Source organism: Saimiri boliviensis, chromosome 3 (assembly GCF_048565385.1).
Source record: "Saimiri boliviensis isolate mSaiBol1 chromosome 3, mSaiBol1.pri, whole genome shotgun sequence".
Classification (NCBI taxonomy): domain Eukaryota; kingdom Metazoa; phylum Chordata; class Mammalia; order Primates; family Cebidae; genus Saimiri; species Saimiri boliviensis.
The window spans coordinates 126,078,554-126,103,041 of NC_133451.1; the positions used below are offsets into that span (position 1 = coordinate 126,078,554).

Here is a 24,488-nt window from a genome sequence, read left to right on the forward strand (position 1 = left end):
ATTATCGTTTGAGAGACATACTCTAGATTTTATGTTGCCTAAAAGACAAAATGTAAGGGCTGTTCTTTAAAATGAGTCACCATGTGATATATACACCTGGTGCTTGGGAAGTGAAAAATAATTTAGAGTCATTTGTCAAAATTGAAAATAATGATTTTCAAAAATGTAATTAGAAGCAAGACGGATTTGTCATGATTAGAGCTTCCATTTCAGGTCTTCCCACTTGCCAGGATCGTTCCACATTCCTGAAATTAACTTTGTATTAGTAATTTTATATTACTTTCTTTCAAGAGGATCCCCAAAATAGTAATCCTCTGCAAGCATTAAAGAAAGTAGATCAACTTCCAATTTAGAGAAGTTGTTTTCTTCTCTTCTGTTTTCAGAAACAAAAGGTTTTACAGCTCATTAAGAAAAAAGTTGTGACCACAGTATCAACATAATCTTATGCTGGTTTCCAAAGCCCAGTTTTCTCAGGAAATTCCAATGGCCAGATGACATCTGCACACACACTGGGATGTTTATAGGAGCAGACTCTAGTATGTTTATAAGAATAAACATTCCTGCCCATTACTCCACGGGGAAGCCATATCTCTGTCTTGCAACACCATCCACTCTACTAACATTCTTTAAGATAGTCTAATATCAGTCAATGTGTTTGCTTGCAAGACATGCAGAGATGTGAGGGACACATAGAGAATTGTACCTCAGTGCTTGGTACTGAACATTTCTAATTGTATTCAAATCTATGTCCCTTCAGAGATATTTGAGAGGCAATGAGGCCTACTGGTTAAGAGCACTAACTCTGAAGAGTAGGGATCTGAGTGTAAGTCACCACTCTGTCACTTCCTACTCTCATGACCTGAGATGTTCATTTTACCTTCCTAAGACACAGTCGCCTCCTTTATGACATAGGAATAATGATAATATCAGTCACCTGAAGGAGGTTTTCTTAAGTGGTTATAAATTAAAATAATACCTTTCAAATGTCTATCACCCTAGTTTCACAATGAAGAATATTGCCCACAACCACAGAACTCTGTCATCTTCCTCAACCTGAATACTAATGTGGAATAAGTAAGGACCTAAAAACTTGTAAACAGCACTGACAACGCCTTTGTTAGACCAAATACTGTTTCATGATCCAGGGGTGAAATTACATCTGCATTTCTAAACTGCTCTTTGAGTTTTACTTAATGCAGCTTGTTTATAATGTTTTAGTCTTTTATGTTTTAAGAAATAGAAAAATCAAGAGTGTAGTTTCCTTTCTATGAGTTCTTCTTCGGGGTCTGGTATTTATCAGTTGTATTTCTGTGTGGGAGACAATTAATGACAAAAATGAATCCTGGTCAGAAAGAAATGAAAAACTATTCTTAAACATCACTTAAACTGTACCACAAAAATGCCACCGTCAGACAGTGGTAGGAATAAACCAGAGTTCAGTGCACATGAGTTTACCTATCTAAACCAATTTAACTTTCCCATTATGTTCAGAATGAGTCACAATGTTAATGCATTGTTGAGTCCTCACTACTTTTTCATAAATTGATAAGTGAAAAACTATTTATTGACTACAGCATCTATCAATCATGAAATGGCCAAATCTAGAAATACTTAGGTTCTTTAATTTGGAAAATATTGGAGAAGAAAACGTTAACATTGGAGCAAAGATTTTTTTTTAATTTTGTTAAAATAATTTTTTATGTTGAAGACTGAGCATTTCTAGGGTATGAGATCAGTATAACGGAGTGATTGGATGGATAGCAGAGTAACTGTTAGGAATCTTAGGAAGGTTATTTAACATCCCTAATAACTTTGTCTGTAAAAGGAGTATATATATGTATTAGTATTTACCTCTTACAGTAGTGCTTAGAACAGTGTTTGGCCTGTGTATTAGCTATTTTTATTGTGGGGTTCTTAATATTTCTATATCAGTGACAGCTTTAAACAGGTGCTCAGTAAATATCTTTTGAAGTAAGTAAATTGGAGACATGGTCTACAATGTATGCAATGTTTTATAGGTATAATAATAAAATGCAGAGTGGGCAGGCTTAAGGAAGATGTTAGTGATCTGAGGTTATTTTCCTGAAAAAATTTGCATATTTCTATTTCCTAAAAAAGTGTACATATATTTGACGACAATAAAACTGTCTTATGTCAGTAATAGTATTATTCATAATGGGTGTTTTACTTTTTATCTGCTTATGCCATCTTCTGTTCTTAGACACAGGAAAATCACAGACAGTACAGAGGACTCCATCCATAATGAATGGAAAAATTGTTCTTTGTATTTTTAAGTCTGCTTTTCTGCCTATTTCTTGTGGTTATTTAATGAATCAAACTTTCTCATCGGCAATATTTGTTGAGTGTCACATATCAAAAATCTTGCTCTATACTGGAAATTATGGAGTAATAATTTAAAAAATTTCCTTCCCTAGTTCTCAGTGAGCTTACAGCAAAATTGTATAACTAACAGTGCATAGAATTGTTAACATAACAGACCTGAGACTCCTATTCTGAGAAAAGCCTGTGTCAAGATTACCCTTGACTGATACCTGGAAACTTGGATTCCATAGGTAGTGCTTCACCCTACCTGTTAAAAATGATTCGCTGTTCCTGAACTGCAAACAATACAGCTATCCTAAGCACATGCCTTCCTTCTGGGAGTCTGGGGTCTTGGTACATGTGGTTGCCTACACACTCAGCCCCCAGTAATAACTTTGAGCACTGAGTCTCCTATAAGCTGCCCTAGTGGCAATACTCTGCACATTTGTCCTCAAACTCATTGAGCACATCCCAGCACAACCACTGGTATGAACTTTTGGAAGATTGCTTCTAGTTTCCTCTGGACTTCACTTCATCACTCCCTGTGCCTTTTCCCTTTGCTGATTTTGCCTTGTATCCTTTCTTAGCAATAAATCATAGCCATAAGTATGGATAGTTGCTGTCATGAGTTTTCCCAGAAAATCTGAGCCTGGGCATGGTGAATGGAACCCCTGATATTCTACCTAAATAAGAAGTATAGACCGAGCGTATGGGAATTCGGAGAGCCATCACTTCCATCTAATTGGGAAAGGGTGGCAGCAGAGAAAGTTTCTTAGAAGAACGTTATGTAAATAGACACTTGAAGAATGGTTGTTAATTGATCAGCTGTCAGGGAAGGCTGTTAAAGGGTCATAAGTCCAAGGCATGGAAGTTAGAAAACATAGATTATAAGGAAGAAGCTACATAAAATACTTTGTAAGGGTTTTTGAGATGGAAATTTAAATAATAGAATGCATTATCTTGAGTCATTCAAATTACATAACCTCAATCTATGTGACATTGTCAAGCTCAATAAACTTGACAAAACATGTGAAGAAATGTCACCTACCAGGGGAGCTCATGAGACACTTGGTGCTCAACACTAGTCATTCAAGTGTGGTCTGGCTTAGAAACAGAGAAGTAGATCTAGAACCCATCAAGGTCCTTCAGACTTTTCTTAGCGAGTATGTATAAAATGGAACATTATTATTTTTGCCATTCGGGATTGTTCCTTATAAACATGATCTTGCCGTTGTGAAAGTAAACAATTTCCAAACATGAGATAAATAATAAATGTGCAATTTTTAATGATCAAAAATTATATCTCCTAAGTTTTTACCTCTGGATCTTTGTACAATATATTATTCAACAGCAATTATACTTTGAGTTTTCTGGTCCTTGCAATGTTTATAATCTTATTATTTCATATTTCTAGTTTGTCTTAGTAAATATAAGACAGTTATACCTATGTTTCTTCCTTTCTCTTTTATTTTTAATTCAAGTAAGGCTGGTATGCCTTGGATATGTTAAAGTTGAAAGTTGATCCAAAAGCTACAGAGAAACTATATAGGTTTAATACAGTATATGTGAGATTATGAAAATATCTTCGATGTGAAAAAAGCAGCATTCATTTATCCATCACTTAATTTTTAATACTTTTTTGATATTAGTGCTTGTTACTGCTTTTGAACACACATACTACTCAAAAATAGATTCCTCAAGAAGAAAAGTCAGCCAAATCTGGCCTTTTATTTCTTTAAGGGTGAAGGATCATTACATTTAACTAGCAACAGCACAATACGTATCTCACAAAAAAAAACTTCAAAAGCAAGCTGTCAAAAGGAGAGAACAACTTGTACTTTCAATTCAAGTTAACAGAATTTTCTTTTTAAAAAAATCCTTTACTTTTTGGTGTGTGTAGGAAGCAGCTCACAAAATCTAATCTGTTTATGAGAAGAAATTCAAAAGCCACTAGCTTAACAAAATGATATTTCAGTTAGTTTCCTTCATTTCCTATTACATTCCCTAGACTTCATTTAAATGACAGCGATTCATTTCAATTCTTCAGTTAGTCTCTACCTTAAAATATCTTATAAAATGTTAAGGTAAAGTTTATAAAATGTGCACACCAGTTAATTCTGAAATAAATAAAGATGCATGGGATAGTCAGTACAATTGACTCAACAAATATTTTTTGATGGTGTACTGTGTACAAAGTATTATATGGATCACAGCATTTTAAATAGGTGTTTTCTTCTGATCAAATATATACTTTAATTTTGCTTCTGTAAATTTTCATCTCTCCATATTTTTCCAGATTTGCCTTTAAGATCCCAAAGTATTTTCCAGCAAGGTCAAGGTGAAAGTGTTTCTTATATGTAAAACATACTGAGAATTCTTTTCAACTGAAAGCCTGAGCCAAGTGTTACACCTCTAAACAGGTGTTTAATGTTCTGATTTATTGAGAGATCCATTTTGGTTTGCCTACACAATGGACCTATAAATCATCTATCCTTCAGACTACATACCTTTAGAGGGTAATTTGATAGGTTGATGAAGTAAAGTAGGCTATATAATTCGGAAATAACTAGAAATGGGGTGGACTAATTAGAGAACTTTCAGAGAGCCTGAGTTGAGGTCTGTCCTGAGACCAAAGTTGAGGAAATGGATATAAATTTATTTTAATTATTAAAGGCTGGGTGGGAGAATATAAGAAATTCTGAGACCTTCTTATGTCCTGAGGCATATTCTTTATATACACTCACTCCTTGAGGCAATCTCACTTAGCCTCATAACTTTATACATAATTAATAGGCCAACAACTATCAAGCCGATATTTTTAGCTCAAATCTCTGCCATGAATTCCAGATTCAAAATGCTAATCAAATTTCCCACATAAATGTGTAACAGGAATCTGTCTTAGGTCAGGTTTCTCACAGCAGATCCTGAGATGAGAATTTTTTTCAATGATTCACTATAAGAATATTCCTAGGAGAAGACATCCAAGGAGTAAGAAAGGCAACACAGAGAAGAGAAAGAAATCAGGAGTTCCCTGCTCCTGCATGGGGATGCCGGAATACAAAATGCACTTCACTCTGTCCCCTCTTGAGGAGCAAGGCTTTCATCCTGCAGTATTTGCCATTCATTGGCTCAGAGTCATTCAGGGGGATTAAAAACTCCCAACCACTTTGATTCTCTTTACATGTGGGTAAACTGTCCAACAAGCTGAAGGGCAGGTTTCCAAAAAGAACTACAGTAGTAGGACTTTAGAAACAGAAGCACCCAGAAGTCAAAGGAGATGCATACTTGAACCGGTGAGAGGGACCCAAAGGGATCTAGGTGGAATACCCACAGCACCTGCTATCACCCATCCTTTGAGCTACCCAGATCCGTATGAACTCATTCCATCCTGTCATGGATTTGTATTGATGATGATTGGCCACCATTTCTGAGGACAAACTTAAAAGACATGGATTAGCAGAATGAGCTCTCACTACTGCAGCTGCCAAGTTATAACTGATTCATCATATCCTTCTTCTGACTCATTCCAAATATCCCTCATTCTTGATGATCACTTCTGTTAGTCTAAGTGGCTTGCTGGTGAAGTGTCTCTGACCTTTGAGCCTTATCATGCTGTAGTGGCTGTAATCACTTATTTAAAATTAAACTTGGGTGTGGGTAAATGAAAATATGCAACTATGGAAAATTTCAAAATATTTCTTGCTTACTCAAGTTGCAGCAACCCTACTTTCTTAAAATTAATAAGTTTCATTATTCAATAAATTGCTTCTCTGCCTTCTGGATAATATAACATGTGGGATAGCTCATGAGGGATAGTTCCAGTCACATGGTCAACTGATGTCTTTCTATGAGCAGGTAGCTTGTCAAGAGCTGCTTTCTAAATGGTGAAAGAAATCTGCTGCAATAGTGTGGCCTTGATCCAGAACACTAGGTTTTTCACTGCAGTTCTCCAATTGAAGCTTGACAGAGAGCCCACATTACATTTTTATTTATCATGGTACCTCTAGTAGTATTGCCACTTACTATTGCTCTCTCAGGATCATGGCTGCTTGTATTGCAGCTGAAATTGCTACAGAACCTTCTATCATTCAAGGCCACACTCAAAATGTCACCTTTCTGCGTAATCTGATAAAGGGGTATCATTCAAAAATGTGCTTTATGCTGTGTTTAAAATTCAGAGAGTTCTATCAAACACTCTGGGTCTTTCTTGATAGTAAGTAAAATGCAAAATTTGGTCCTAACTCTGGAAGGAATGCACTAGAATGCATTAGCCAAGGGAATTTCTAAAAATTTCACTGAGTTGTCCAACTCCTGAAGATATGTACATTTTTTCCTACTCTCTGGGACACAGGTATCCTAGCAAAGCATTCAGAATATTGGCCCTTCCTGCTCATTAGACATTATTGGACTTGATGATATCATCAATAAAATGGGCTGTTCTAATATTTGGCAACTGCTCCTCCAATTTATTTTGTAAAATATCCCTGGAGCAGGACCATGGTCATATATTAATGTTCATGCCAGATGAATACAAACTGCTTTCGATCCACATTTATGACACATATTCTAAAGAGCACATTGCTAGATTAACAGCCTTATACCACAAGCCAGATAGTGTGTTGTTCTAGAGTAAAGACATTACATGCAGCACACAACAGCTTCAGTTAGTGCTTCCACTTGGTTCCATTTGCCATGGTCCACCGCCATTTGCCTGACCTGCAAGGTTTCTGCAAGGAACAGACTGAGAAGCTGAATGGTGACATGGTGGAAACAATCATCCTTATATTTCTAAGCCTGTTTTTCATAGAACACCCAAAATGATTCTTTCCAAATATCAGTTAGGTAATGTCTTGCTGCTGTTCAAAACCTCTAATGGTTTTCTATATTACTCAAAATAAAACCTGAATTCCTTCATGGGCCGAGGAGCCGTAATCCAGCCCTGCAGCATCTCTCTAATTTTATTTCTTCTCATTGTTCCTTTCAGTCACTCAGCTCGAGACACACTGACTTCCTGTTGTTTCTCAAGGCTAGGTTTTGTTTTCAGGTCATTTGCCCTTCATGCTCCTGCTACCCAAAATGCTCATTCCCCACACAGCACCATGATTGGCCTCCTTGTTGTTGTTACATTTCTATTCAAATATCACTTTATCAGTGAGGACTTATCGCCTTTCCTACTTATTTTTCTTTAAGAATTTTATCACAGTCTGCAATATTATATATTTTTAATTGGTTTAACCTCTAGGAGGGTGATAACTATTTCTTCATTCAGTGATGCTTCTTCAACCCCAGAAAAGTGACTGAGAAGTAGGACACACTCAACAAATACATGTTGAATGAATAAATGGAGCCTGCTTGGTTTTGTTAACTTATAATATGTAAGTTCTTAACAAGGGATCTGGGGACTTATAAGCAGTGATCCTTGGGCCACGCCAGTCCATGAACATGTTACCAATACACACAAGCTTCAGCTGATCCCGTAGGGAACCTCTGCCAGACAGATTGCATCACATGTTAATCCTATTTTGAGGAAAACGGGTCAGTGTTCCCATGTCTGTCAAGCAGCTATTGGCCTGTAGAGGTAGAAGAGTCTATAGATTTTGGCTGGGGAAGTTCCTGTTTGGCCAATGGTGATTCTCCAGAGAAGGGAGTAGCTATGATCATCAGCCACACAGCAGCTGGGTAATGGGGGGCACTGGTCTGTAGTAAAGACCTGCGTGGGGGAAAAGCCTCCTCTATTGATGACTGCTTGGACCACTGAGATCCACTTAAGTATCACATTAAGTTTGTTTCGCCTCAACATAGCTTCTCCAGAATTCTGGCTTGTTACACTTTGTAGGAAACTTTTAAGAGGTTAAGTGGAATGAAACATAGCCCTCATTGATGCATTTGGTTCACAGGTCATAACTGATACTCACCATTGTCTTTTACCCACATTCGTTTTGGTTTCCTTTCACCTTTTTTCAGCACTTACGCTGTTCTGGATAGCTTTCCTGAGAAATCTGAGTCCCTGGGTGCCATTCCCTTATCAGGCCATAATTGCTATATTTGTCCATTTACAGCCAAACTGGTGAGAGGGAAAGAGGTGTCCTAGTATATCACTTGAGGGACCTATGTATTTCTGCTGTCACCATTACGTAGCAGAATTTTCTCATGCTGTCCTCCAGCACCAACATCTGAGGTCTCAGTATCTAATCTACTAACATGGGACAGGATTCTGCCTAACATGGTCTCTAATTCAGGGATTCACTTTACAGCCAAAAAATGGTGAGGCAGTGAATATATGATGTATATTCACAATAAAATACATAATATTTAATGTACATTTACTGAGATTAGTGCATACCCTAGCAGCCCAATGCTGCCAGCCTGATACAGCAAGTCTACAGCCTTCTGAAGATACATGAGAGGCATCAGCTTGGAAAAGACACCCTGGGAAAACAGAACTAAATCCCACAGGATGCAGTATATTTTTTGAATCCTGTGGGATTTACCTCCATGGTGCTTTGCCTTATATACCTGTAATACTTGGGCCTAAGAACTGACAGGTAAAAGCTACCCTGTCTATCATCACTCTCAGTTGTCCCCTTGGGGAATTTGTGCTTCCTACAGTCAGCACTTTGGGCTCTGCAGGTTTATAACTTCTGGTTCACAGAAGGAGATGTAACACTCCCAAATAAGAACAAAATAAGAGTCCTAGTAAACTTAAAGCTTTGATTGCTGCCTAGCACTTTGAGCATCTTGTGACAGTAGCCTAGCAAGTCAAGCAGTCTCATCCCATTCTAGCTAGCTTTGGTTAACCTGTTAAATTACGTGTGAGGCTTCATGTTGTATTCTGGCAGTGATAGGTCCGGGAGGGTATAAAATAAATTCCCTCCTTTTTTTCTTCAGTAATGTGGTCCTTAAATTCTGAAATTTTTATTTATTTGCTGATTTCTTTCAGCATTAGTCTGCATTTCATTTCCTCAGCCTTTCAGAAACTGGAAGAATTGGAAGCACTTTTTAATGTACTTTTATGTGAACAATGCTTGGATGGCTGGTAAGGAAGGGCTCCATCTCTCAAACAACTACATTTGACTTCATGGTTTCTAAGGACTTCTTTCAACTCCACCTTTAACTATTGTCAGTAAGTAAAGCCCTGAACAGAATGTCCATGAAGAAGCTAGGATCAATAACATTTTATCTCCTCCAGCACTGTAACAGACTAATATAGTCTTCTTTCAATGTTTAACCAGTTTGCATTCTATTGCCACTGTGAACAGCCCTTAAGAAGAGGAAGACCTTTTTTTTTTTTTTTTTTTTTTTTTTTTTAAGGGAAGTACAAGTTCAAAGCAATTTTAATTGGAAATACTTTCTGTTAAGAAAGACTACATTTGTGGAGCTGAAATTCAGAAATGAGGCTGCAGGTTGGCTCACAGATCAAACACAATGGAACATGGGATTTCTGTTGGCATGTAGTCTTCATGCTCTGTGTCTCCTTAGCTGAAGAACTCTGGCCTATCACCAGGAGTGTAGACAGCTCAGATCTGTTGACACAATGCCCCACCAAGTACAGACTCCCAAAAACCTCAGAAAAGGGGTCATGCTAACCACTGACTGGGTGAGGACAGGCGGAGCAGGAGCTTAGAGCCAAGACAGTAAGAAACACTGGCAAGGGAAATCTCGACATATAAAATGGGCCATTTTCATTTAAGTTAAACACTTTGATAGGGTATTTTAATATTATTTTGTAATTTCCTTTTTTAATATAATATAAATGAGTAGACTTATGACATGAATTTAACATCTCAAGTCTTTTAAACATGCCAGATGATGTGAATAGTTCTTACTCATCCCAGATGTGATGAGACAAATCTTTCTCCAAGAGTCTAGTCCCCAAGGTCAAGATGATAAAGAATTTGCTTTAGGAAGTGGATGGGAAAATAATCCATGCAGGTGAATTTACAGTCACAAGTAGTTGGTTACTGACTCCAGAATTGCACTATCCAGTAGAGTAGCCATTAGTCACAGGTGGCTATTTAAATTCAAACTAGTTGTAATTATATAAAACTTAAAAATCAGTTCTTCAGTTGTGCAGTAGCTACAAGTGCTCAGTAATTTCCACATTGAATAATATCGCTCTAGAATATTTCTGTTATCACAGAAAGTTCTATCAGACAGATGCTACTTATCTAGAAAATATGTTAAACTTCTCTCTAGGAATAAGTGAATGGTGCCTAAATATTTTCAATACACCTAGAAAAATAACCCAAATCTGGACAACATGTGAAAATATTTTTGAGTTTTTACATCCTAATACTTGCCATTCAGCTTTGCTTGAGTAATTTTTTTCTTAACAAGAAATAATGGGCCGGGTGTGGTGGCTCATGCCTGTAATCCCAGCACTTTGGTAGGCTGAGGCGGGCGGATCACAAGGTCAAGAGATTGAGACCATCCTGGCCAACATGGTGAAACCCCAACTCTACTAAAAATACCAAAAAAATTAGCTGGGTGTGGTGGCACACACCTGTAGTCCCAGCTACTTGGGAGGCTGGGGCAGGAGAATTGCTTGAACCCAGGAGGCAGAGGTTGTGGTGAGCTGAGATTGCACCACTGCACTCCAGCCTGGTACCTGGTGGGGGAGTGAGACTCTATCAAAAAAAAAAAAAAAAGAAAAGAAAGAAAGAATGAAGATTAAAAACTATTGACTATAAATTGGTCCCCAGAGAATTAAAGAAACAACTCTAATTGTTGTGACTGTGGTATTGTGGTAATGTTGGCAGTTGTTTTTCCAGGCCAGCAATAAAGCTAATGTGGGTCAGTATTTGGTTTACATAATAACTGTGAAACAAATGAATAACATGGTTTTGTGGTGCTAGGGATGGAACTCATTCCTTGCCACTGACCATCTGTAATATTCTACCAAACACAGACCTACTGCAATTGCAAACACTGCAATTGCCCTTGCCAGTGTTTCTTACTATCTTGGCTCTAAGCTCCTGCTCTGCCTGTCCTCACCCAGTGAGTGGTTGGCATGATCCCTTTTCTGAGGTTTTTGGGAGCCTGTACTTGGCCGGGCATTGTGTCAAGAGATCTGAGCTGTCTACACTCCTGGTGATAGGCCAGAGTTCGTAGAAATAAAGACAACCTTGCAATTGCAGTTATTTTTCCAATGGAAGAAATTTATTTTAAATGAGTCTGATTTCATTTCATTTATTTTTAATTTTTGCAAGTACTCAAGTCGTTCAGTATAATGAATTCATGATGAAATGAGAGAATACATTCAAAGTCTATCTATCCATCATTGTTAGTTTTCTAGGATTTTAGAAGGTGGGATAGTAGATGGTATTCAGAGAGGATTGAATGTTGTCTATTGATACTCTTAGCAATTATTACTTTCTCCTTCTGGATTTTCTCAATTAAAAACTCAGTGCAAGAAAAATTGTTCTGAAGCCAAATTGATGTATCTTATAAAAAATATCTGTGAGGTCAATGAACCATACAGACATTCTTTAAATTCATATTATCTAACATGGTAGTTTGGTAGTTGTATCTTTGAGATTTTCACCTATCATTTTAAGAAATAATTTTATTTTCCAGATATTCTAACTATGACAAGAAGCCTCATTTAGATCCATCGTCAATAAAGATTGATCAGTGAAAGGGTTGGACATATTTTAATTCAAATACCTCAAGTAAATTAAAGATGCAATGTTTGTGTTGTTAAAAGCCAAAGAAGTCAGGTTTTTTAAATCATCTTAATCCATTTAAACAAAAGATGATACATTGATATAGTTTTCATAGGGTTACACCATCTCTTCTTACTATCTCCTTTTATCTCTTATATTATTAAGTACTAATAATCTATTTTAATTTTTTGTAACTTCAGCTTTTTTTGTTTGTTTTGTACAGTTGAATCCTGCTTTTTTGCTTCTCTCAGATACACTTCCTTGGCTATCACTATCATCCAATATTTGTTTCCTTTGTGGTTTATCACCCTTTATTTTTGAGCCGTTTCCATGTGTCCTACAGTGAGGATAATGTTGGCAGCTGTGTTGTTAATGTAATTAACGTGCATAGTCGATTTGGATTGACTAGGCCAAATAAATCCACTTTGAGACATTAACTACCCAATTGGGCTCTTGGTTGATCAGATTAACTGGATAATTGTCAAATCTCTATGGCACTAATTACTGCAGAGTCACATCATGTATTCCCTCATTCAATTCTCATTTCACTAAAATTTACAATCAAAGCTATATGAAGAAATAGTGACTTATAAATAGACCAATGTAAGATGGAATTCAATAACCATGTGTGATGTTTCCCATATTGTCTTTCTACTGAAATAAGAAAGGGAAAGTTATAAGAATGCATCCTTCTTGCTGTCATCAGAAAAAGAATGAACTAAGGGTCTATATCCACTATACTTAGAACCCACAAAGATAACTCCCTCACAATACATTGAAATTCTCAGACTTAACAGCTCTTTATTTTTATCTTTTGAAAACGAAAACACAGTACTTACTTACTTTTTCGTTCATCACAGGCCTTCAATCTGCCAGAAAAATATTGTTAACCAATCCCTAATAAATTAGTTATTTCTTTTTTTGCAAAGATCTTTTGTACTTGATTTGATTTGTGCTGCATTAAAAGAATATGACTTTTTGCCTCTTGGAGTTTACATTAAACTTTGGGGGTGCAGTTAGACAAGTAACTTGATGATTGCAGTTCCATATTTAAGTGCTGTCTTGATTCTCCAACTTGATATTTCCAATATTTTAAAATAATTTTGTTTAAAGTAAGAAAAAATGAAATACAAAAATTTCTCTTTGTGGCTGCCCAGCTACAAAATTAGATAAACACATTTGCTGAAAAGTGCAAAAACAGTTTGAAGGTCATTAATCTATATACTACAAGGTAAATGCTACATGGCTTGGAGAGACTTCTAATGGAAGAGATTCGTTTTGCAAAAACTTACATATTCTGAGAACAGAACAAATGACTACAAATACCAAAAATTACTGCAATTATTTCGTGACTCTACAAATATTTTATATGATTATCATATTTCTAGGTTTTACAAAGTTAATTTTAACAGCATACTAATTTTCTGCATGGCCCTACACTGTATAAAATAATATTTTTCTTAATGACACTTGAGTCTTTTCTTTGACTTGTATTTTTAATGGAAAAATACATAATATAGGTAATATGTTATGAAAGGTGTTTAGAAAACTGTGTAATCCCAGCTACTCGGGAGTTTGAGGCAGGAGAATCACTTGAACCAGGGAGTTGGAGATTGCAGTGAGCCAAGATCACACCACTGCACTCCAGCCTGGTGATAGAGTGAGACTGCATCTCATAAAAATAAATAAATAAATAAATAAATAAATAAATAAATAAATAAAAGTTAGACCTTATGATAAAGATAGTTTAGTAAGTATATATTTAAGGTAGATAAAGAAAACTTGAAGAAAAATGTTATTAGGTTGGTGCAAAAGTAATTGTGGGTTTTGCCATTACTTTCAATGGTTAATTAAATCTCTTCAAACCTAAAAACAGAAATTAGGTCCATCCATCCAACTTTCCATTTATCTGATTCCCTGTTATGTTTGTTCACTCCCATGTGAATCCAAATGAAGAAACAGAGCAAAATATCATTTGTAGATAGATCTTTTTCTGCCCAGGTGTAACAAGAAGCTTTGTTATGCATTGCTGCTCAATGCATAATAAAATTACTTTCTATTACATCTGAGGTTAAAACCATTATTTGATATTAGAAATTATTTTGTTATTAACATAACAAAAGATTGGATTTTAAATTTCTGGAGTTTAGAACTTTATTATGTCTTATTAATATTAATAAGATCACTCAGTAAGCATCTGCTATATATCATTTATTAAGCACTTACTATGTGTCAAGCACTCCAGTAGGTACTATATATATGTTATCACTAAACCTGACAGGAACCTTTTTAGACAGATTTACAATTTGAGGAATATAAAACTGAGACTTAACATTAAGTAATTTACCCTCAGTCTCAAAACAAGTGTTAGTGGAAGAAGCTGCATATTTAACTAGGCGCTGTACTCCAAGAGTTATTTGTTCACAGTTTGCCCAACCACCTCCATAATCCTCTGACTTTTCTTTCGTGTGACACACACAGAAGTGTAAATAGGCATGACAGATTAGGTAGGACCAATACAATCAAAGAAAAGGGGAGTGATTTCAAAAATAAATGGAGAATTGGCCAGGTGTGGTGGCTCACTCCTGTAATTCCAGCGCTTTGGGAGGCTGAGGCAGGTGGATCATCTGAGGTCAAGAGTTTGAGTCTAGCCTGGCCAACATGGTGAAAACCCATCTCTACTAAGAAACAAAAATTAGCCCAGGGTGGTGGCAGATGCTTGTAATCCCAGCTACTTGAGAGGCTGAGATATGAGAACTGCTTGCTCCCAGGAGGCAGAGGTTGCAGTAAGCAGAGTTTGCACTACTGCACTCCAGCCTGGGTGACAGAGTAACTCTGTCTAAAAAAATAAAAATAGAAATAAATAATTGGAGAATTAATGCAGTGGTATTAAGAAAAGATTTGGAGCCAGGCGTGGTGGCTCAAGCCTGTAATCCCAGCACTTTGGGAGGCCGAGGTGGGTGGATCACGAGGTCAAGAGATTGAGACCATCCTGGTCAACATGGTGAAACCCCGTCTCTACGAAAAATACAAAAAATTAGCTGGGCATGGTGGCGCGTGCCTATAATCCCAGCTACTCAGGAGGCTGAGGCAGGAGAATTGCCTGAACCCAGGAGGCGGAGGTTGTGGTGAGCCGAGATCGCGCCATTGCACTCCAGCCTGGGTAACAAGAGTGAAACTCCGTCTCAAAAAAAAAAAAAAAAAAAAAAAAAAAAAAAAAAAAAAAAAAGATTTGGGAGATTTATTTTGCTAGACAGTAGTAAACCATTTGGGGAATGGGATAATTAAAATGGAGCTTAATAAAATGAGGCATTGTAAACTTGTCACGTGTTTAAGAAAATCAAACACCGCATGTTCTCACTCACAGGTGGCTATTGAACAGTTAGAACACTTGGACGCAGGGAGGGGAGCATCACACACTGAAGTCTGTTGGGCAGAACTAGGGGAGGGACAGCGTGGGGCAGGGAGTTGGGGAGGGATGACATGGGGAGAAATGCCAGATATAGGTGATGGGGAGGAAGGCAGCAAACCACATTGCCGTGTATGTACCTATGCAACCATCCTGCATGTTCTTCACATGTAGTCCAAAATCTAAAATGCAATAAAATATATATTTTTTAAAAAAGATTTATGAATTTCATTAAATTAAGTCTTAACTGCCATCAAAATGTTCTTGGAAACTGCACCTTTATGCAAAAAAAAAAAAAAAAAGCCGGGCGCGGTGGCTCAAGCCTGTAATCCCAGCACTTTGGGAGGCTGAGGCGGGTGGATCACGAGGTCGAGAGATCGCGACCATCCTGGTCAACATGGTGAAACCCCGTCTCTACTAAAAGTGCAAAAAATTAGCTAGGCATGGTGGCGCGTGCCTGTAATCCCAGCTACTCAGGAGGCGGAGGCAGGAGAATTGCCTGAACCCAGGAGGCGGAGGTTGCGGTGAGCCGAGATCGCGCCATTGCACTCCAGCCTGGGTAACAAGAGCGAAACTCTGTCTCAAAAAAAAAAAAAAAAAAAAGTATAATAAAACCAGATTTTTTTGGTCACAAATGTTATAACAAAATGATGTTCGATGAAGGGATTTTTTTGAGGACCTACTGTACATCATTTTGTTTAAAGTCAGTACCCAAGAACCTATTCATAGTGTTAAGCAGGACTTACTCTATATGTAAATTTTACCTAACAAAAGAAATATACAAAATATTTAATGCTGTTTAATAGTTAATGATATTCATTCTGAATTATTTAGGAATGAGTTGCACTTTTGTGTGCAACTTACTTTGACGTGCATCATGGAAACAAGATACATTTATGAATGGAATGGATAAAGGGATGGATAGGTGAATAAATACATGGTAAAATAAAATTAGAAAAGTTTTAGAAATTTTATGTTGGATATATTGGTATTTACTGCATAATTTTTTCAACTTTTGTGTTTATTTGGAAATTTCATAAAATGCTAGAAGAAAGTAGATGCAATATATAGATATATAGGTAACAATATACAGAATAGACTGGAGAAGAAAAGGGAAGAGAGTAATGCCCAGAGGCATTAAAATAAACCAGATATGAGCTATTGAGTACTTGAGCAATGTTGGTGACAAGAAGAAAGAAATATTAATCAATATATTGGTCATTTCATGATTTAAAGTGAAGAAATATGAGTTATCAGATAAAATTAAATGAAATAAGGAATGAAATAGAGATGAGTCTTATGGAGAAATTTCTAGCCTGGTAAAAAGAACACATGGTAGTGCTCTCATAATCTGGTGTTGAGGACTTGGTGTGACAGTAGCCAAAGGCTGGCTTTCTTTTGAGGCTCTCCTGTAGTAGTTTTCTGTTTGTTTGTTTATTTTCTTTTCTTGAGACTATCCAAACTGAAATTCTTTCTGACATAGTCAACATACATTCCAGCTGATATTTCATGATCATCCTAGAGCTCCTTTTACTTTCTACACCCACATATAATCCCTGCCACATGTTCTTCCTACAATGGGACATTGACAGTCTTCTATTAAGTGGAGGGTTCTACATTATTCACTTTTCCTTGAAACTGGTGAAACTTTGCTACTTCCTTGACCAACTGAATGTGGCTGAAGAGATACTATGTGGCTCCCAGGGAAAAGTCATACAGATAATACAACTCTTGCTTTTTGTGGTACATACCTTAAGAACCACAAAGGGTAAGCTGGTTGCCCTGAAGCCCCATGCTGGAGAAATCACACAATTTCCATAGAGAGAGATGCCCAAAGAGCTTCAGCTATTTCAGCCCCAGCCCAGCAGCTAGACATGTGAGTGAGTGAGTGAGCCTTCACACGACGTCTGCCTTGAGGCTTCAATCCTTTTTTAGCTGATACCAAGCAGAGCCCTAAGGGTTATCTTTGCTGAGCCATGCCCAGATTGCAGAGTTGTAAGCAAAATAAATGTCACCAGTTGAAGACACTAAGTTTTGTAATAATTTATTACTCAGCCATCAAAGTAGAACACACACACACACAGACTTTTCCCAAGCAATTCATTTTACCCCAGCAGGAAGGCCTGATTTATTTAATGACTATTTAAGTTAACAGAAAACATGAGCCTTCTTCCTTATTAGTGTAAATACATCTTATTCCAACTAGCTTTTTCTTCATTATGCATTACTGATGAGATTTGGTTAGTCTCTTATCTTTAATATTTTTTATTTTTTATTTTATATTTTATTTTTTAGATGAGAGCCAGACTAGTCTCTATAGCTTTGAAAATCTAGATCATTGGTATGGTTTGGCTGTGTGCCCACCAAAATCTCATCTTGAATTACCACATATTGTGGAAGGGACCAGACGGGAGGTAATTGAATTATGGGGGCAGGACTTTCCCATGCTGTTCTTGTGATAGTGAATAAGTCTCACAAGATCTGATGGTTCTATAAGGGGGAGTGTCTCTGCACAAGCTCTCTTCTCTGTCGACCACCATGTGAGATGTGCCTTTCACCTTCTGCCATGATTGTGAGGCCTCTCCAGCCACGTAAAACTGTAAGTCCATTAAACCTCTTTCTTTTGTAAATTGCCCAATCTCGAATATGTCTTTTTCAGCAGTGAAAAAACTAATGCATCATAAATATCAAACTCAGGCCTACCACCAATCCTTAATGGCATCTCTGTGCAAAGTAGAAAAGGCACCACTTAAGATGTTATACTTTCATTTGTCAAGAAATTGTCAAAATATACTGATTTTATTAGAGCAATACATTTTAATGCTACTTGACTGAAATTGTTTTGCTATACTAAACTATAATGTCTATGTATTAGCCACTGCTAATAAAGACATACCAAAGACTGGGTAATTTATAAAGGAAAGAAGTTTCATTGGCTCACGGTTTAGCATGGCTTAGGAGGCCTCAGGAAACTTACAGTTATGGCAGAAGGGGAGGCAAACATGTCCTTCTTCACATGGCAGCAGGAACAGAACTGCTGAGTAAAGGGGGAAAAGCCACTTATAAAACCATCAGATCTCATGAGAACTCACTATTTTGAGAACAGCAGCATGGGGGAAACTGCCTCCATGATTCAATTACCTCCCACCTGGTCCCTTTGCAATATGTGAGGATTATGGGAACTAATCAGGCCCAAGCTGTACCTGAAGCTTAAGCTTGGCTGAAGCTGAAGCTTAAGCAGCTGGAATGCAGGGCACCATGTCTTGATGCTGCACAGAGCAGAGGTGGCCCTGGCCTGGCACTAAACCCTTTTTTCCTCCCAGGCCCCTAGGCCTGTGATGGGAGGGACTGCCAGAAAGGTCTCTAACATGCCTTAGAGACATTTTATCCATTGTCTTGGTGATTAACATTTGACCCCCTCATTACTTATGCACATTTCTCCAGCCAGCTTGAATTTCTCCCCAGAAGATGGGTTTTTCTTTTCTATTACATTGTCCGGCTGCAAATTTTCCAAACTTTCATGCTCTGCTTCCTCTTGAATGCTTTGCTGCTTAGAAATATGTTCCACCAGATACCCTAAATTATCTCTCTCAAGTTCAAAGTTTCACATATCTCTAGAGCAAGGGCAAAATGCTGCCAGTCTCTTTGTTAAAGCATAGCAAGAATCTCTTTGTTAGAGCATAGCAAGAATCACTTTTATTCCAATTCCCAAGAAGTTTCTAATCTCTGTCTGAGAGCACCTCAGCCTGGATTTCATTGTCTATATCACTATCGGCATTTTTGTAAAAGACATTCAACAAGTGTCTAAGAAGTTCCAAACTTTCTCATGTCCTCCTGTCTTCTGAGCTCCCTCAGGTCTCTAGGAAATTCCAAACTTTCCCACATTTTCCTGTCTTCTGAATCCTCCAAACTATTCAACCCTCTGCCTGTTACCCAGTTCCAAAGTTGCTTTCACATTTTTTGGGTATCCTTATAGCAGCACCATATTCTGCTGGAACCAGTGAACTGTATTAGTCTGTTTTCACACTACTATGAAGAAGTACCTGAGACTGGGTAATTTATAAAGAAAAGAGGTTTAATTGCCCAGCATAGCTGGGCAAGCCTCAGGAAACTTCCAGTCATGGTGGAAGAAGAAGCAAACACAGCCTTCTTCACATGGTGGTAGGAAGAGAAGTGCCAAGCAAAAGGGGGAAAGCCCCTTATAAAGCCATCAGATCTCATGAATACTCACTAGCATGAGAACAGCCACATAGGGGTAATTGCCTCCATAATTCAGTTACCTCGCACCAGGTCCATCCTATGATGCAAGGAGATTATGGGAACTACAATTCAAGATGAGATTTGAGAGTGACGCACTCAAATCATATCAGTCTGTGATGTGAATATCACTCCTAGGGTGCAGTATACTACCTGTGTAATTGTACATGTCAGTTCTGAAAACTCCGCTCTAGGTTTTCCTAAAGCTTCCCTTATTTGGCTTGAATTAGATGAAAACATTCTCCCCACCACATGTTATAGCCCTTTTCTTCTATCAATATTTCCTTCTTTATATAGCCTGAAGATGGTTAATGGTATAGAAAAGTCAGAAAACTAGTCGGGAAAAGGGGACTATCTTAGCAATTCCTATATACACAGAAGAGTACAGCCCTTTAAAATATGGAGATACTCTTTACCTGTTTATAGATGCTGTTCACAAATAAGTTAGTTCCATTTTTAATATCTGGTTAGCATTCATCTAATGAGCACCCAATACATCATATTTATTTATTATAAATAAATATCTAATATATTTAATGTGCTAATATACAATAATATATTAAATATCTAATTAGGTGCTCAATAATATATATAATGTATGTATGTATTAGACACAGTGCTAGGCAACTAGGGATACAATGGTGAGCCTTATGATTTACAGTGAAATGAGTCATTCAAGCAATAATAAATTATAGAACTATATAATGGTAAACTTCAATAAGTGTTGTGAAAGTGTTTTAAGTCACAGTTTACCACATGTGACATAAGACTGGATTGAAAATGAATGTACAGGATTTATCCCTTAGAAGTGGTGGTTCTAAATATAAGAAATTATATTTTAGGGAGAATATGTAGGAAAAAAGTTCGGAAGTCTAAAAATAGAATGGAAAGAAACACTCCTAGTTCCTCAGAGGAAGGAAGACGAGGAGCCTGAAAGAATTCAGGAGTAGCAAGAGAGAGAGGAGCAAATCTGGAGAGCGATGAGCCACAGAATATCAAAGAGTATGTTTCAGCAAGAGTTGCTGTTTCAGAGAGCAGAGCTTCCCAGAGAGCTTAGGGAAGAGTAATACTATAAAGATTATTATGTTTGACAAAGACACATGTGCTAGTTACCTACAACTTCATAGAAATGGTCCTGGATGTTTTTAAAAGACATAAAAAGATATTATAGTGTCACAAATAAGAGGGATTCAAATTGGGCTGTGACATCTCAAAAGAATTTCTGGGTGGGTTAAGCCTAAGCTGAATATTAAATCTAATATTAATTTATTTTTAAATAATTTTTAATTAGATTAGATTTAATATTCAGCTTAGGCTTAATACTTAAATTATTTTAAAATAATTTTTAATTATTTAAAAATAAATTGATATTAGATTTAAAACAAAAAATGTAGCAAAGCTATAGAGAAACTATAGAGCATGAGGTTCTGAAACTGCTGGTAGTTGGATCAAAGGGTTACATGTGGAAAAATGATAGAGATGGAACCATGAAGTAAGTATGGACCAGATCATGTAAGATCCTTGGACTAAGTTAAAGAGAAGAACTTTACTATGAAAGTTACAGGGAACATTAAAACATTTAATGCAGGAAAGTAATGTAAAAAGACTTGAGTTTTAGTAAGAGCCCTGCAGTTAGTCAATTTAGGGTGGAAAAAAGACAAAAAGCAAGGGATAGTTGAAAGGCAATTTCAGTTGGCCCAAGTGAAACATGGAAGTTTAAATTAAGAAGCAGAGATAAATATGAGATATTCTTTAAAACAGCAGTCCCCAAGCTTTTATCTTTGCCAGTCTGTGACCCAGAGGTCAGGGACCCCTGCTTTCAAAGGGAAATTATGTAAGTACTTGAAGACTCTGGAGTTTGAGGAGTAGACAAGAGAGAAGTCTAAGATGTTGTTCAGATTTCTGTCTTCATTACCAGGATGAAGATGTGGGGCCACGTGCTGCCATCTACTGCTAAAAAAGAGTAAGTGGCAGTAGGCTCTAGACAGGGTGATCTGGCAATAGAAAAAAATTGGATGCAGCGCATACTCAGATATTTTCTTCTGGAAAAGAATCAAACAGAGGTGTCTTCGTATCTGGTAAAACATTCTTGAAAAATCTAGTCATCTGTTGAAATCCATACCACCAGTTCAAACATGAGGCCCAGAAATTCGCATTTCAGATTCTCCAAAACACTCTAGCAGGAAGGGAAGCAGTTTCAACCTCTCCTTTCAACTGATTTGAATGTTTTGAGAGCCAAATACTACACATAGTGATTTATGAGCACAACTTACAACTCCACTGGATACTTCATCCCTCTTGCCCAAATCCCGCACCATGATGACAGCTGCAAATGCCCAAAGTATACAGCTCATTAGTTCATGCATTCCTTTTTGGGAAATCAGGACAGTTATGAAAATGAAATCTTTGTTAAAACCATGAAATAAAATTATTTTTATCTACAAGGAGCTGCTATTATACCTAGTGAAAAGTTACTGTGGTTGTCTAGCTGACTGAACAACCTGATAAATAAAACTGTTAATATGCAGATAAACAGTGAGTCAGGAACTTAAATTTCATTAAACCTCCATAATTCCAAGAATCCAATACCGAAAAAGAAAGTGTAGAAAAATACAAGGCATTCCTGAAAGCATAAAGTAAATCCCAAAGAGACACAGACAATAAGAAGAACAGTATTCAGTGTACTACCGTCAGCTTTATGCCACGTAACTTACAGAAAACAGAAAATGCTCCAGGATAGTAGAGGAGATAGACTGATGTTTATTCTAAAATTACCTAGTGTGAGACTTAAGACATTTGTTTCCTTAAAGGAGTCTGCCTGACATTTGAACTTCCTTATAAAATTACATTAAATATGTATCAGCTTAGAGGGCCTACCAAAATAGAATAATGCATTTTCAATTTAGTCTTGGTTACACTTGACCTGTTTTAAAGTGCTCCTCTAATGAAATGGAAGCTATACCAAAATTAATTCTATGCAAGAGGCAGAACAGATTCTGTGTTATTTAATCATAATGTATACCATCCGCTTTCCCGGGCACAGGAACAACGGCGAGATGGCGATTGCTTTAATCTGGCAGGCCTGATAACATTGTCATAATAATCAAAAAGAATTCCAAGTGTTTTCCTGACCTGAATCTAACACCCATGTTTTAGTAGAAGAAACAGCGAAGATCAGAGAACCAAAGAATTCCATCTGTGGCAGTTTTAGCCTATAGTTGCCCTGATAAATCTGTATCAAGGGCAATTGAGCTAAGGAGGAAGAGTCCAGGGCCCAATCTTCTTCATCACTGCCACCAATTTATCTGCTAAATTCTAGGCACCATTCTTGGAATTTTTCATGTGAAATTAGGAATGAATTCATTTTTCCAATCTTGCTAGGTTGTTAAGAAACTATATTTTTGCAGATGAAGAATCTGAGGCCAGAGGAGTTGCAAAATTGCACAAGTGGCAAGTTGGACATCTGGGATTCCAGAGCTATGTCTTTTCCTCTCTGCCATGCTGCCTAATTTAGTAATATGTCGGCATAAAGTGTGTGTCCAGCACTCTGCTGGTGTTTAAATGTGCAAAGGAGAGACATAGTCCCGGTAGGGCTTTTACACAAGTGGGAGAAACTGACATAGATGAGTAGAGATATAAACAAAATCATATCACATGATATGTGTTGCTGAAAAATAAAATGTTGGCATAGAGAAGTATTGGGAAAAATCGGCATCTTTTGTTTGTTGGTTGGTTTGTTTATATTAAATACAGTATGAATTGACAAGGCTTCTCTAGGGAAGACATATTTTAAAGAGAGATGTATATATTGCTTACAAAAGCACTAAGCATGGTGAAAGCTGTTGTAGCAGGGAACAGTAAACTCCAAGATTCTAAGGCAAGAAGGAGCTTGGTGTCTTCCAGGAAGGTACCATGGAAGGCCAGTTTGGTGAAAATGTGATATAAAAGGGAGAGAGAGGAGTGAAATAAGATGGGAACAAATCATGACCAAATCACACAGAGACTTGCAGAACCTTCTGGATTTTATTCTGACAACAGGGGGAAGCTATAGAAGAATTTCCCTAGGAAAATTACATGATCTAATTTACATCCTTAAAATTTTGCTCCAGTTTCTGTGTGGAGAATAAATTGCTTGTTTTTTTGTCTACTGGATCAAAGTTTCTGAGAGAAGTGTATAAAATCTCAAATGACAATTGTTAACTTACCCATTTCTCCCTGAAAGGATTTGATTTGTATGTTTTGAGCTTGTATTATAAGCTCATAAATTCTTGTAATGTCATGCCTTTTTTTCCTATATTTTCTTTCTACAAGATCAGTGTTTTCTCATGTGGTATTTTTTCCTGAAATTCTATTTTGTTAGATTTTGAAATTGCTACACTGGCTTTTTATGGTTCATATTTTCCTTTTTTATTGTCAAATCTTTTTTTAATCCAAACTGAATATCTATATCTTTCTTAAATTATATATGAACTTAATTTTTTCTCTCTTGCTTTTTGTCTTTCTTTTATTTTCTTTCTTTCAATAGATCTAGTTTAGTAATTAATTAATTAGTTTGTTTGTTTGTTTTTGAGGCAGGATCTCACCTTGTCACCTAGGGAGTGCAATGATGCAATCGTAGCTCATTGTAACCTCAAATTCCTGGGCTCAAGCCATCATCCTGCCTCAGCCTCCCGAGTAGCTGGGACTGCAGGAATTCACCACTGCCCTGCGAATTTTTATTATTATTATTATTTTGTAGAAATAAGGTCTTGCTATGTTGCCAGGGGTGGTCTTGAACTCTTGACCTCCAGCAGTCCTCCTGCTTCAGCCTCCCAAAGTGCTTGGATTACAGGCAT

At 37.1% G+C, this 24,488-nt stretch overlaps 1 protein-coding gene across 10 annotated transcripts in view; it reads left to right on the forward strand.

Moving 5' to 3' along the window:
- MARCHF1 (membrane associated ring-CH-type finger 1) overlaps positions 1-24,488 on the forward strand; it is a 906,067-nt gene that overhangs the window by 739,032 nt on the left and 142,547 nt on the right. The window lies entirely within an intron of this gene.